The sequence below is a fragment of the Microtus oregoni genome, unplaced genomic scaffold, assembly GCF_018167655.1.
Source record: "Microtus oregoni isolate MIOR12 unplaced genomic scaffold, Mior012 000034F_ref0000314, whole genome shotgun sequence".
Taxonomy (NCBI): domain Eukaryota; kingdom Metazoa; phylum Chordata; class Mammalia; order Rodentia; family Cricetidae; genus Microtus; species Microtus oregoni.
The window spans coordinates 10,784,141-10,796,260 of NW_024543093.1; the positions used below are offsets into that span (position 1 = coordinate 10,784,141).

General features: G+C 46.8%; 1 protein-coding gene and 1 non-coding gene across 3 annotated transcripts in view; both read left to right on the top strand.

The window, feature by feature from the left end:
- Positions 1-12,120, top strand: part of Eipr1 (EARP complex and GARP complex interacting protein 1) — a 116,517-nt gene that overhangs the window by 75,522 nt on the left and 28,875 nt on the right. The window lies entirely within an intron of this gene.
- Trnae-cuc lies at positions 1,662-1,734 on the top strand. The gene has a single exon. It is a non-coding gene; the product is annotated as a tRNA-Glu (tRNA).

The following is a 12,120-nucleotide window of genomic DNA, read 5'->3' on the forward strand; positions in this document are numbered from 1 at the left end:
GCCACTGTGTCTTCCTGTATACACAGGAAGATGAGCTCCTATGGCCGTGTTGCCTTTGATGCGGACGCCAATGGTTTTGAAGTTCTGTTATTGAAACTTGAGAATTTTAACCCTAAAGGTATGGTGATCCTGTGTGTAGGATATTTCCCTGTAGCTGGCACTCCTGACACTGAGGAGGTGAGAGATGAGAAGACAGAAGCGCTCACCTGGATGATCAGGGGGCATCCCAATGTCAGTTTGTTCTTTATCTCAAAATTACTATAATTTAAAAGCTACCTTTGAACTTGCTGAGACCTGGGAACAAGCATCTTTGGAGTTGTGTAGTGTGTCCTTAGAAGGCAGGAGAGCATCCCCTGGGCTTGCTGTGTTCTCTCTGGATCTTAGGTAGACTCCTGCAAGGGGAGTGTTGGGCATCCGTGGCCTCATAAAGATGCAGGGACTCTCAGGGCAGGCTCCAGGGCTGGTGTAGATTTTGAATTCCCTATATTAAGATGACCCAAGCCAGCTCTGCTCGTTCAGCCCTCAGGTAGCTGAAGAACAGGCTGTAGCACAGAGCCCTCATGCTCTGTCCACCCCTCAGCCTTCCTCCACCCCAGGCAGCAGTGCACCTGGGGGTTGGTGTGGAGAGTTTGTATGCCCACACTCAGTGTACAGCTCCCCTTTGCTCTCGCATGGTTGATGGGAGAGGGTTTCCCTGCTACACTCAGTCTCCGGTCATCTTTGGCTGGTAGAAGGCGTTTCTCTCTTGAGCTGGGTGTTTATGCTGTGGAGTTTTACTTGAGCTGTTAACTGGATGTTACACTCCAGAAGGGAAGAAAATGTCTGACAAAACCACCTTCCCCTCACCTCCAGGCTGTGTTTGCCCTTGGCTTTCTGTCTGCCTACAAGTGGATTTTTTTTGGTTGATGGAGCCATAAGTTTGTCCCAGTGAGATGTCAGAATAAACAGACTTTTAATAACCAAGTCACCTGGTGTCAAAAGTTACATGCTCACCTGTCAGAGAGTTCCCAGGCAGCATATCAACACAACTCTGTCACTGGAAGTGTTCCTCATGTCACAGCATAAAGGCCCTGCACCTCTGCAGACAGATCAAAAGGGCTTGTTGACTTTCTCACGTGGCTCCCGAAACTGCTTTTTCAGTCTTTATAGCACTTGTGTGAGGTTTATTAACCAGGTCTGTGTGCTGTGGGAACACTGTTCTGTGATCCAAGGAAAGAGTTTATTACATTGAATTTATTATGAAATATTATTTTTAAAAGAGTTGTCTTGCATAGACACATTTTTTGCCTTTCCCTACTCAGTAACATGTGGAAAACCTGGCAGCTGTGGCTACCACTTCTCCTGCAGTGGGACCTGCATGGATTATTCTACCCCTTTAGCTGCGCTGCCCTCCACTTCTCCCGCAGTGGGACCTGCATGGACTATTTCATCCCCTTGTTAGCTGTGCAACCCTTCCACTTCTCTTTCTTGACAATCAAGGGAAGCGAGGAGGGGCATGCATGGTGATTGCAGATTTCAGTTGTGTTGGGGTTGCTTTGAGAGTTTCCTGGTGGCCGTGGCACTGTCCCTTCCCTAGGTGCTAATGGAGAACCATTAGTTTGGGGTTCACATGCTTAAAAGAAAGTGTCTTGTAGGAGGCAGGCTGCTTGTTTGTCCTGGCCACCTGGCTAGCTCAGTCGGTAGAACATGAGACTCTCAATCTCAGGGTGATGGGTTCGAGTCCCACGTTGGGCACCAGATGAAGAAGGATGCTTGAAAGAAATCCCACACTAACTCAGAATAACTTGAGAATAATAGAGGTTATTTATTTAGGGGTAGACTCACAAATCAATATCCTCTGCTGGAACAGAGGACAGCAAAGAGGCTGGACACGTGTTTTATATTGGCATAAATAGTATAAGAGGCCACGCCCAAGTGGGCAGGTAACTTAAAGGCTACTGGCGGTAGGAATTCCTACAACAGTGTCTTTTTTGTTTGAACATGAAACCTGATGAATTAGAGCCATCATCCTGCTCCTGTGGCCCTTGTTGATGTTTTCAAAGGACCTCAGCTGTAATGTTATTGGGTTCATGCGCAGTCAACCCTGTTTGTGCTTTTTGCACCATGGTTCTATAGGGGCAGAGCACACTCCTGCTGGCCGTGCTGTATTGAATTCTTGACTTTTTAATATTGTTTATGTCCTCGTTCCTTGGTAGAATGTGATAACAAGTGGGTGATTTTTATGAACAGAAAATAATAAAACTTCTTTTGGAGTGGAAAGGATGGCAGGAACCATAGGCTGTTTCCCTATTTATAGTACTGTTTCATGGTGATGATACACAAGAAGACGGAATTTTCATTTTTATTGTCTTTTGTGGACTACAGCAGTCATAAACAGTGATGACCTGAGGGAGGTTACCTATAAAACAGCAACAGAGGCAATGGCTATGGGTAAAGATCATTGGTGGTGCAGCTATGTAGAGGCTCTGATAGCCTTGCCCAAGGTTGCAGCTCCATGCTGCCTGCAAGGAGCTAAAATCCATTCTGCCTGTGTCTTTTGTGAGTGCATGCCATAGTGTAAAAGACAACTGGAAAGTAAGAGTTCGGGCTCATCAACAGGGGTGTGTCTGGAAGGGCCCACTCTGGGCTCATGCAGTCACTGGGGATCATGGAGGAACCACTCCTCACTTACACATCCTCCCAGTGAAGTCCCATGCAGTGACCACAGCAGAAGGAAAGCTTGTGGGAGCAGAGTGTCTTCTCCATGAGGTGTCTGCCTTCTGCATGTGAATTGTAGGAATCAAGGTTTTCTGAAGGAAGGGACTCAGGGTTTCGGTTTGTACTTGGAACATGTCTTGTCTGTAGACAGAAGTTTCTGTCCCTCCTGGTTCCACAGCCATTCAGTCCCAAAGAAACACATAGAGGCTTATAGTAATTATAAACTGTTTGGCCTATTAGCTCAGGCTTACTATTAATTAGCTCTTACAACTTAAATTAACTCATAATTCTTGTCTGTGTTTAGCCATGTGGCTTGGTACCTTTTATCAGTAAAGCATTCTCATCTTCCTTTCTCTGCGTCTGGCTGGTGACTGACTCTGCCTTTTCTCTTCCCAGAATTCTCCTAGTCTGGTTGCCCTGCCTATACTTGTCTGATGGCAGCTTTCCTTTGTTTACATTCTATGTGTCACCTGTGTGGTGCTGTGTTTGCTTTGCCTATAGATTCTAATGGTGAGCTGGCAAAAGTTCTTACAATGTTGAAGTCTCTCACAGTGATGACAGGGTTTTCTGGGAGTCTACTGTCAGAGATTCCAAGAAGCCCGACTTCAAAATGGCTTAGTTTTTAGGGGCTGGGGCTGTGATAGTGGCAACAGGAAGCTGCTCTATCCTTGGCTTGGATGAGGTGGATCTTGTGTATAGTCGCTGGTGGTTTTCATGTCATTTCTTCTTACAACATCCCTGATCTCTCCTCCCTGGTCTTTAAGCCTACTTTGGACTTGTTCTAGAAGGAAACATCTAGGAACTTCCTTAATCTTGCTGGTTGGTTGCTTCCTCCAACTCTCATTTAAAAGATTAACTAGTGAGCCAATAGTGCCACAGTCAGTATAACCCTGGGGCACCTGGGACCATGGGTTGGCACCTATATGACTTAGGGTGGATGACTACCCTCTAGAGATCTTAAGCCAAGTGCTGTGAAGGTCACTCTGTTCCAGACTCCAGATGCACAGGAGAGCAGAACATAGCTAAGTGTCTGTACATTTCAGAGCCGAGAGCTAAGTGTCTGGACTCTGCTGGTTACTTTCCCTTAGAATCAGTCTCTATGGTGTGTTTCTATAAATGGAGTTGTAGTAACTGGCAAAAATATCTGACGGCAGAAACCTAGGGAAGGAAGGGTTTGTTTTGGCTCTTCATCTGAGAGTGTGGTCAGGGAAGGCATGACAAGAACAGTTTGCAGCTGTGGTGTCAGGAATGTGGGTCAGGAATGCTGGTGCTCCCTCCCTTTCTCTTTTCTGGTTAGTCCAGGACCCCAGTCCCTGAGTTGATGGTTGCCATGGCCGTGGTGATTCCTCCTCAGCTAACACTCTGGGTAGAAATGGCTGGAACACTGACAGTGTCTTAAGTGTCACTTGGCCCTGATTACAAGGCACACCTGCCTCTGCTGGGCTTTAACATAAGGTTCCTGGTGAGCAGGTGGTGTTGAGACTCCAGCCTTCCTGTAGTGCACAGGAGGCAGCCGTGGGTCATGGTTAGGAGAGGTGCTCTTCATCTCAAGCCCTGTACATTGAGGCGAAACCCTAGTACTGTCAACATTTAGTTCTCGTTCTGATGGGTAAGGAGTGATTGCCTGGAGGAAGAATTCATGTTACTTTTCTGTCAGTTTCCTTATCTTGCTATGATCCACACCCTAAAACTCTGCAGTCATCAGGAAACTTGTTCAACTTTGCCATGTCTGGAGCTGACACAACCAGTCGGCTTTGAGCCCTACCTGAGGACATCAGTTGAGGGACCCCAAGGGTCCCGGTGGTGGGCTCTGAACAGGAAAGTCAGATAGTTGTAAGGTGAGAACCTAAGAGCTCAGTCCATTGCAGCTACCTTTGAGGTTCCAGAAAGGCACAGTGTTCCTTGGTTGTTGGTGCATGTGAGTTTTCAAAGGATGCCTCTGGTGACCAAGAGTTGCTGCTGCTACCATCAGCACAGGAAGAAAGAGCCAAAGCTGAAGCACTGAGCTGATGCCATGTGTAATCCCTTGTTCAATTCCCTGACTCTGTATAGGGAAGAGAACACATGTCGGCCAGGTACCGTACCACTGAGCCAGATCCCAGCCTTGCTCAAGCAGGCCTTGAACTCATGGCCCTCCTGCCTTAGCTTCCCAAGAGGCTGCAGTTAAAGGCTTCTGGCATCAGTAGTAGGTACATGGTCACCAACCAGGCAAAATAATGTGTGTATTTTAAAGGCATTGTCTCACAGGGTAGCTCTGGCTGACCTGAACTAACTCTGGAGCACAGGCTGACCAGCAGCTCACCACTATGCAGACTAGGCTGACCTACTGACCTAGAGCCTACTGTATAGCCCAGGCTGGCCTAAAACTCACCACGATCTTCCTGCCCTTTGCCTCCTGAGTGCTGGGTTAAAGGTGTGCACCACCATGCTGATGTATTCCTCTGTTCTCAGTGTACTCTTTCAGGGGAATTTTTTTTTCTTGCAGGTTTGCATCTCAGCCTTTAACTTGCTAATGGAAATCATTTGTGACTTTCATAAAAAAAAAATGATGTCATTGAAATTCCTCACTCAGTGTTTTGGGAAAAGAAAGCTTTTTTTCCCCTATGAGTATTTTCCACCTGTGGCCTGCTAAATCCCATGACCTGCACTCTCTCCTCCAACACATGACTTTTGACTAGAGACGTGTGGGTCTTCACCCAGGGGAGGTGGCCTTTTGTCCTTTTGTTGGAAGTGAGGGTGCTGTGAGTCAAGGGCAGGGTGCGAGAAGAGGCTTTCGTGGCATCCGGGAGCTGTGGGGCTGTGAATGCAGATGCTCATCAGACAGGGTTGGAGACTGTGCTTGTAGTTAGAATCTGAGGACATGGGATGAACAGGGTGGGCATTCTGTCTCTCCCACGTCAGGGTGCCGGCCAACCTTCCTTGGGCTGTCTTGGTGAAAGCCTGGGCCATTTTGATTTCCTCTGAACTCCTAGGTGGGTATTCTGTGGTCTAATCAGAAGAGTATCGGTGTGGCCGGACACCAAGACCGTGGTGTGCTCTCTCCTCCCAGTGGTTGTCCTGAGTGGAACAGGAAGTGTTGCCACCATTCTGAGGGCTCCATGCCTGTTTTAAAGATAGCAACAAGGTCAGTGATGAGGAGGGTGCCCACATGTTTGGGACAGAGTGGCAGCATGAAGGGACATTAAGTGGGTGACTTTGGGTATTTTTACTTTGGGTATTCATGCTGAGTCACATGAGCCAATGAAGAGCCCTGTGGTCCTGCTAATCTCTTTGCTCTGGCAATGATGCAGCCAGCATTTGCCTCCCACTCACTGGGGCCCTCCCGTAAATAAAGTTTTATTACATTGTGCCTGCCAAAGTTTGGCCTGCATCTCCTGTAAGTGCTTTTATACATCAGGGAGAGCTCTGCTGGTCCAGAAGCCACACTGCTCATGGTGTTGTTCACCATCCAGCCCTCATGGGGGAGGCTTGATGACACCAGCTCAGGCTATTTGATGCAGTGACTCCTGACTTTGAGGTTTTCTAATTTTTGCTGAACAAACTGTGGATTTTACTTAATGTCGTGAGTATTGTTACAGTTTATTTTCCAGTCGAATAGATTTGATTGTGTTCTAAAAGAAAGACTAGTGATTCTCTGGTCCTGTAATTCTTCACCCCCTCAGGCCTCTGCTCACTGAGAATTTATCCCAGTGAAACACTGATAAAGAATGAGTCCTCACACGTCAGCAAGTGCTTCTGTGAAGGCTGCCTTTTAGAGATGGGTCATAAAGAACAAGGTCACAGGACAACTGCAAGCAGCCCCTCATGCTTTTCAGGATGTACAGACACCTCATTGTCAAGGAAATGCAAATCAAAGCAACAAATAAACCTTTAGGGGAATTGGGAGTTCTTAACACAGTGGCCAGGGTCACGTTTATGACCAAAAATGGAAATACACCGTTGTGGGAAGAGCTGCAGCCACATTTGTCAAACTGGACATTGCAGTCCCAAGAACTGGCCTTCAGCATGTGCTAAAAAGTTTATCTTCCAGATACCTACTGCTTTATCATGAATCAGTTGTGTGAACAATTGAAAAAATCCCAGAACCATCATGTAGTAGTAACCAGATTTTAAAGTCACAGAAATCCTGGGACTGGAGAGATGAATCAGTGGTTAAGAATATTTACTGTTCTTGCAGAGGACCTGGGTTTGATTCCCAATACCCACCTGGTGGCTCACAACCACGTGTAACTCTAGTTCCAGGGAATCTGATGCTTGTTTCTGGCTTCAGATTACCAGGCACTCATGTGGTACATAGATATACATGTAGGCAAAACACCCATACAGATATAATAAAAATTTAAAAATATTAAAAATTACAGAAATTTGTATACTGACTTCAGTGAAGCCTCTGGATAGAAGTGTATTTATTGGATCTAGGAGGTTGTCCAGGATATATTTTAAGAAGGAACAGAGGTTGCCCAATGATGCCAATGGCTGGTGACAATCCTCCAGGGAACCTCTGTGGTTGTGTTATTTGTACCCTGCATGTTAGAGATGGCCTAGAGAGCATGTGTCCTGAACAGAGTATCATCTTAGGTGGGGAGAATCTGAGGGATGCCAACCTTTCTAAATTCACATCTTTTGACTTGGGCCTTTAACTTTGTGTGTGAAGAATTAATTAACACCAATGTTCAACAAAGTGTCGCAAAAGCTGGTGCCACCCTGAACTTAATGCCCAGAGGAAGGTCCTTTAGTACCCACTGAGCACTGGTTATTATTTTGTTAACAAGATTTGTTAGATGTGGGTGGTTATGTTTTCCGAACTACTGAAAAGGAGAGAGGACAGTGCTGGCAGGGGGCACCTGGGAACAGTAGGGATGGTCAGCTGAGCTGTGAAGAGCAGGAAAGCCAGTGCCCAAACACACAGCATGTCTGTGTGCTAAGCCCTGAAGGCAGCAAGATGAGAGAGACAGGGAGAGGGAGAGAGAGAAAGAGGGAGAGAAAGAGGGAGAAAGCGCATGCTCCAGGTGGGTTCCAGCCACCAGGCTTAAGATAACAGAAAAGGTGAACTTTTAAGGGAAATAAATATTTCTAGACAAATGACGGTGGAATCATGCCGGGTTCTCTGGCAGAAAGAGCAGGGGGGCGGGCAGAGCTGGAACCACAGGACTCTTCCCTGGGGCTGAATGGAATGGTAAGTTTTGACTCAGCCCTCTCCCCTGGGCACTGGGAAGAAACACACCCACTGAGTCCAGAATCTGTCAAAGCAGGAACTCATATAGGGTTGTGATGGGGGTGGAGAAGCTTGGGATAGGTTGAGGTGGATAAGGAACAAGGGCCAATAATATTCTTCCATGCTAGTGGTGGCTGGTCAGAGGCCGGCCTAAGTTGGGTAGCCAGAGACAGGTTTCCAAACTCGAGTTAGGCTTAAGAAGTTACAGGCCCAACAGAATCACACATAACAAAACTTATGGGGTGCAGCAAAAGTCCTTCTAAGAGGGCACTCTGTGGTGATGAGTCTCCATGGTAACTTTACAGTGACAAGCACCTTCATGAGCATGCAGTGATGTGTGTGTCTGCATGGTGTGTACTGGAGAGCGTCTGCAGTGAGTGTGTACCGTAGAGTGTCTGCAGTGAGTGTGTACCGTAGAGTGTCTGCAGTGAGTGTGTACTGGAGAGTGTCTGCAGTGAGTGTGTACTGTAGAGTGTCTGCAGTGAGTGTGTACTGTTGAGTGTCTGCAGTGAGTGTGTGGTATTGAGTATATGCAGTAAGTATGTAGTGGTTAAGTATTTGCATTAAGTGTGTGGTAAGTATCTGCATTACATGTGTGGTGGCATTAAGAAAAGAGAGCACATGAAGAACCCAGCATGTGGCAGGTGATGTGACATGCAGTGCTTGGTATGAGACAGGCGGTGACATGCAGTGTCTGTTATGTGGCAATATATTACATAAGGCAGTGGTGATATGCAGTGCCTGTCCTGTGGCAGGTGCTGCAGTGTTGTTGTAGCAGGCTTCCTGTTGAGAGCTGCATTGAACTAAGATTGGCTGGGCAATATAGTTCCATAAATATGATAAGCTAAAGTCCTGAAAAGATAAAATTCAATAACTTTAGTTTTGCCTTTGGAGTTTAAGAGCTCCCAAACTTGTGTTCCCACAAAGAGCATCAACACCACAGATAACACTGCTGATAGAAGCACGGTATGGCAGAGAGCGCGATATGGCAGAGAGCGTGGTATGGCAGAGCACTGTGACTGGTGCCCTCGGAATTCCAGGTGAAAAAACAACTCTGCCTAATAATGCAGTTGGGGCAAGGCATGCAAGCTGCCTGTGTGAGCTCTGACTTTAGCACAAGGCTGCCCTGTAGGTTACCACTCGGAATGGGAGCAGACACATTTGGAGGCTAAGGACAGAGGGGCCTAAGAGTCTGTGTCTATCAAGGGCCTGCAGGGTTTTACTTAACCTGCTTCCACCAGTTATAAGAGTTACTTCTCCAGTCGACCTCTTCCCGAGGAGGCGCCTGTACTCTTGGGGAGCAGCCTGTAAATAGGCTTCTCCCCTGTGAGCTGTACCTGATATGAGGGGTCTCTACTCATTTCTCCTCTGTGCATCATAGGTATACTGGACATATCGCCTGTGTAGTGCTTTTCCAGGCTGTGGGAATTGGCATTTGACCAGGAATGCAGACATTCAGCTTTGAACAGTGTCTCTGTGTGTGTATGTGTGTGTGGGGGGGTGCACCTGCTACTCAGAAAGGCAAGGGTTGGTCCTGTGTGTCCTGTGAGGGCAGCTCACTGCTCTCTGCAGGAGAGGCAATGAGAGGAGGCACCCCCTCCCATGTGTGGACTATGGTCCCCTGTACCTGACTTGCCCTTCCCAGGGTCAGTTCTGGGCCAATGAAGAGCGATAATGCTCCTACCTCATGTCGGAAGGGCATGTAAGATGCTGGCGTGCTTCTGATTGGCGCCAAGGAATTTCCCCCTCTTGACCCTTTCCATTTTGTCTTGCTGACTGTCACCTGAAGGACACTAGAGGCACAGAGCTCTATTTCAGGGAACTTCCTGTCTACAAGCAGGCAGTCTCATGACTTTCTAGATGCCACCTAGCATTGTCTGTGTGCTTCTCTAGTGAACATTTAGTGAGATGAAGGGCCAGCCTGTGATGCCCTCATGTACCTGTCCAGCTCCTGGGGTCCTAGAACAAGGATGAGCCTCTCTGGGTTTGGTGAACACTGTGTCTGGCCTGCCTGCTCCTTCTAGGCTATATAGCCACTGCCTTTAGGTTTTATATTCGTTGATTCGTTGTAACCTTCAGAACATAAGTAACATGTGTCTGGGACAGGAAGCTTTTGTAAGTGCTCAGCTGTAACAACTCAAAACCAGGCTATTTTCTAAAGTAAATGAATGCTGCCCGCTGTGAGCCTTAAGCTCGTGAGGCTTCTTTTCAAATTAGAATATATTTCTCCGTTTTGGATATAAAGGTTACTTCTGCAGCAACTTGAAAATAATTTTATCCATTCCCCTGTTCAAAATACTGGGAAATGTGAGTTTTTCCTTAGAGACAGACAGATCTACAGATGAGCGGGCAGGGTGGAGCAGTGTGTGTCTTGTGCTGGTCAGGGGAAAGGTGCCGCTGCAGGCTTGTGTTAGCTGGATTGATGTCTTGCTTACCAGATCCTGTGAGTATGGAGTTAGGATGGCCTGAGATATGCCTCAGCTGGTTCTTTGGGCGGGCGACTACTCACTGCTGTGACCACGTCTGACAGAAGCAACTGAAGGGAGGAAGGCTGCGTTTGGGCTCACGGTCTGAGGGGATGCAGTTTGCTGTGGCAGAAAAGACATGGCAAAAGAAAGAAGCTTCCTGCTTGTGTCTCCATAGATAGGAAACAACTCCAATGGAAGAGAAGCCAGCCTATAAACATCAAGGCTCACCCACTGCTGAGGCATCGTGGGTGTAGCTTCACAGGTGTATCTAGGAGACGAAATCTGACAGCAAACTTTCTGTTCCTCTGGCTCTTAGAATCTTTCTGCTCCTTTTCCGTGGTGTTCCCTGAGCCTTAGGTTCAGGAATTGTGTGATAGATCTGTCAGTTATCTCTGGGCCTCTCATGGTGACTTATTTTCTGTATTTTCATCCACTGTGGTTTTTCTGTAATGATCTTCATCTGCTGTAAGGAGCCTTTTTGATGAGAAGGGTAGGACCAATACTTCACCTGTGGGTGTGAGGACAGATATTTGGAATGTCGTTTATGGTTTAGTGACATGGTTGTCATAGGTTCTCCTCTGAGATCATGACTTCACTAGCCCTGGGTTTCCTGTACCAGGCGTGATTTTCTTCTTGCTGAGTGGCCTTAAGTCCAACCAGAGAGCTGTTGGGTTATCCTCAAAGCATGCATCCCTCTACTACCCCGACAGCTACTGTGTCATGATGGTTGTTGCTGTAGTTCATAGGTGTTGTATCTGGGTGGACTATTGGTTGTTTTCCCTTGAAAACTTGCAAGCTGATGTAAGTTTATTAAGACGAAATAAGCAGCGGTCTGGAGGGATGGCTCAGTGGTTAAGGGCACATACTGCTTGCTCTTCCTGAGGAATTGAGTTCAATTCCCAGCACCTACATCAGGTGACTTACAGCTGCCTGTCATCCCAGCTCCAGGCGGATCTGTGGGCACATGCATTCATGTGCACATATCTTCACATACACATAATTAAAATTTAAAAGATTAAAAAAAAGAAGTACAGCAGCAAGTTGGACAGTGGTAGTGCACGCCTTTAATCCTGACACCCAGGAGGCTGAGGCAGATGGATCTCTGTGAGTCTGAGGCCAGCCTGGTCTACAGAGGGTATTACAGGACAGTCAGGGCTATCACAGAAAAACCCTGTCTCAAAAAACAAAAACAAAAACAAAACAAAACAACAAATATCCCAGCCTCTCCCCAAACAAACAGAAAAACCAAACGAACAAAATGGGAAGGGGCATGAAATGGCCAGGATCAGCTGAGAACCAAGTAAGACAATGTTGACAAAGAGAACATGAGGTATTGGCTAGGCAGTGGTGCCTTTAATCCCAGCACTCAGTAGGCAGAGGCAGGTGAATCCCTGTGAGTTTGAGGTCAGCCTGGTCTACAAAGTGAGTTCCAGGACAACAGTCTCCAAAGCTACACAGAGAAACCCTGTCTCAAAAAATTAAAAAAAAAAAAAAAAAAAAGAACATGGAGTATCTTCAACACTGCCATAGGATTGATAACCACAGCCCAGGGGGGAAGAGTAGTGTAGGCCTTGACAGCACATTGGTTTCCTGGCTGCCCAGACCCAAATAATCACACAGAAACTATTTTAATTGCAACACGGTTTAGCCTATTAGCTCAGGCTTCTTATTAACTAGCTCTTACATCTTAAATTAACCCATTTCTATTAATCTATGTATCACCACAAGGCTACTGGTAGT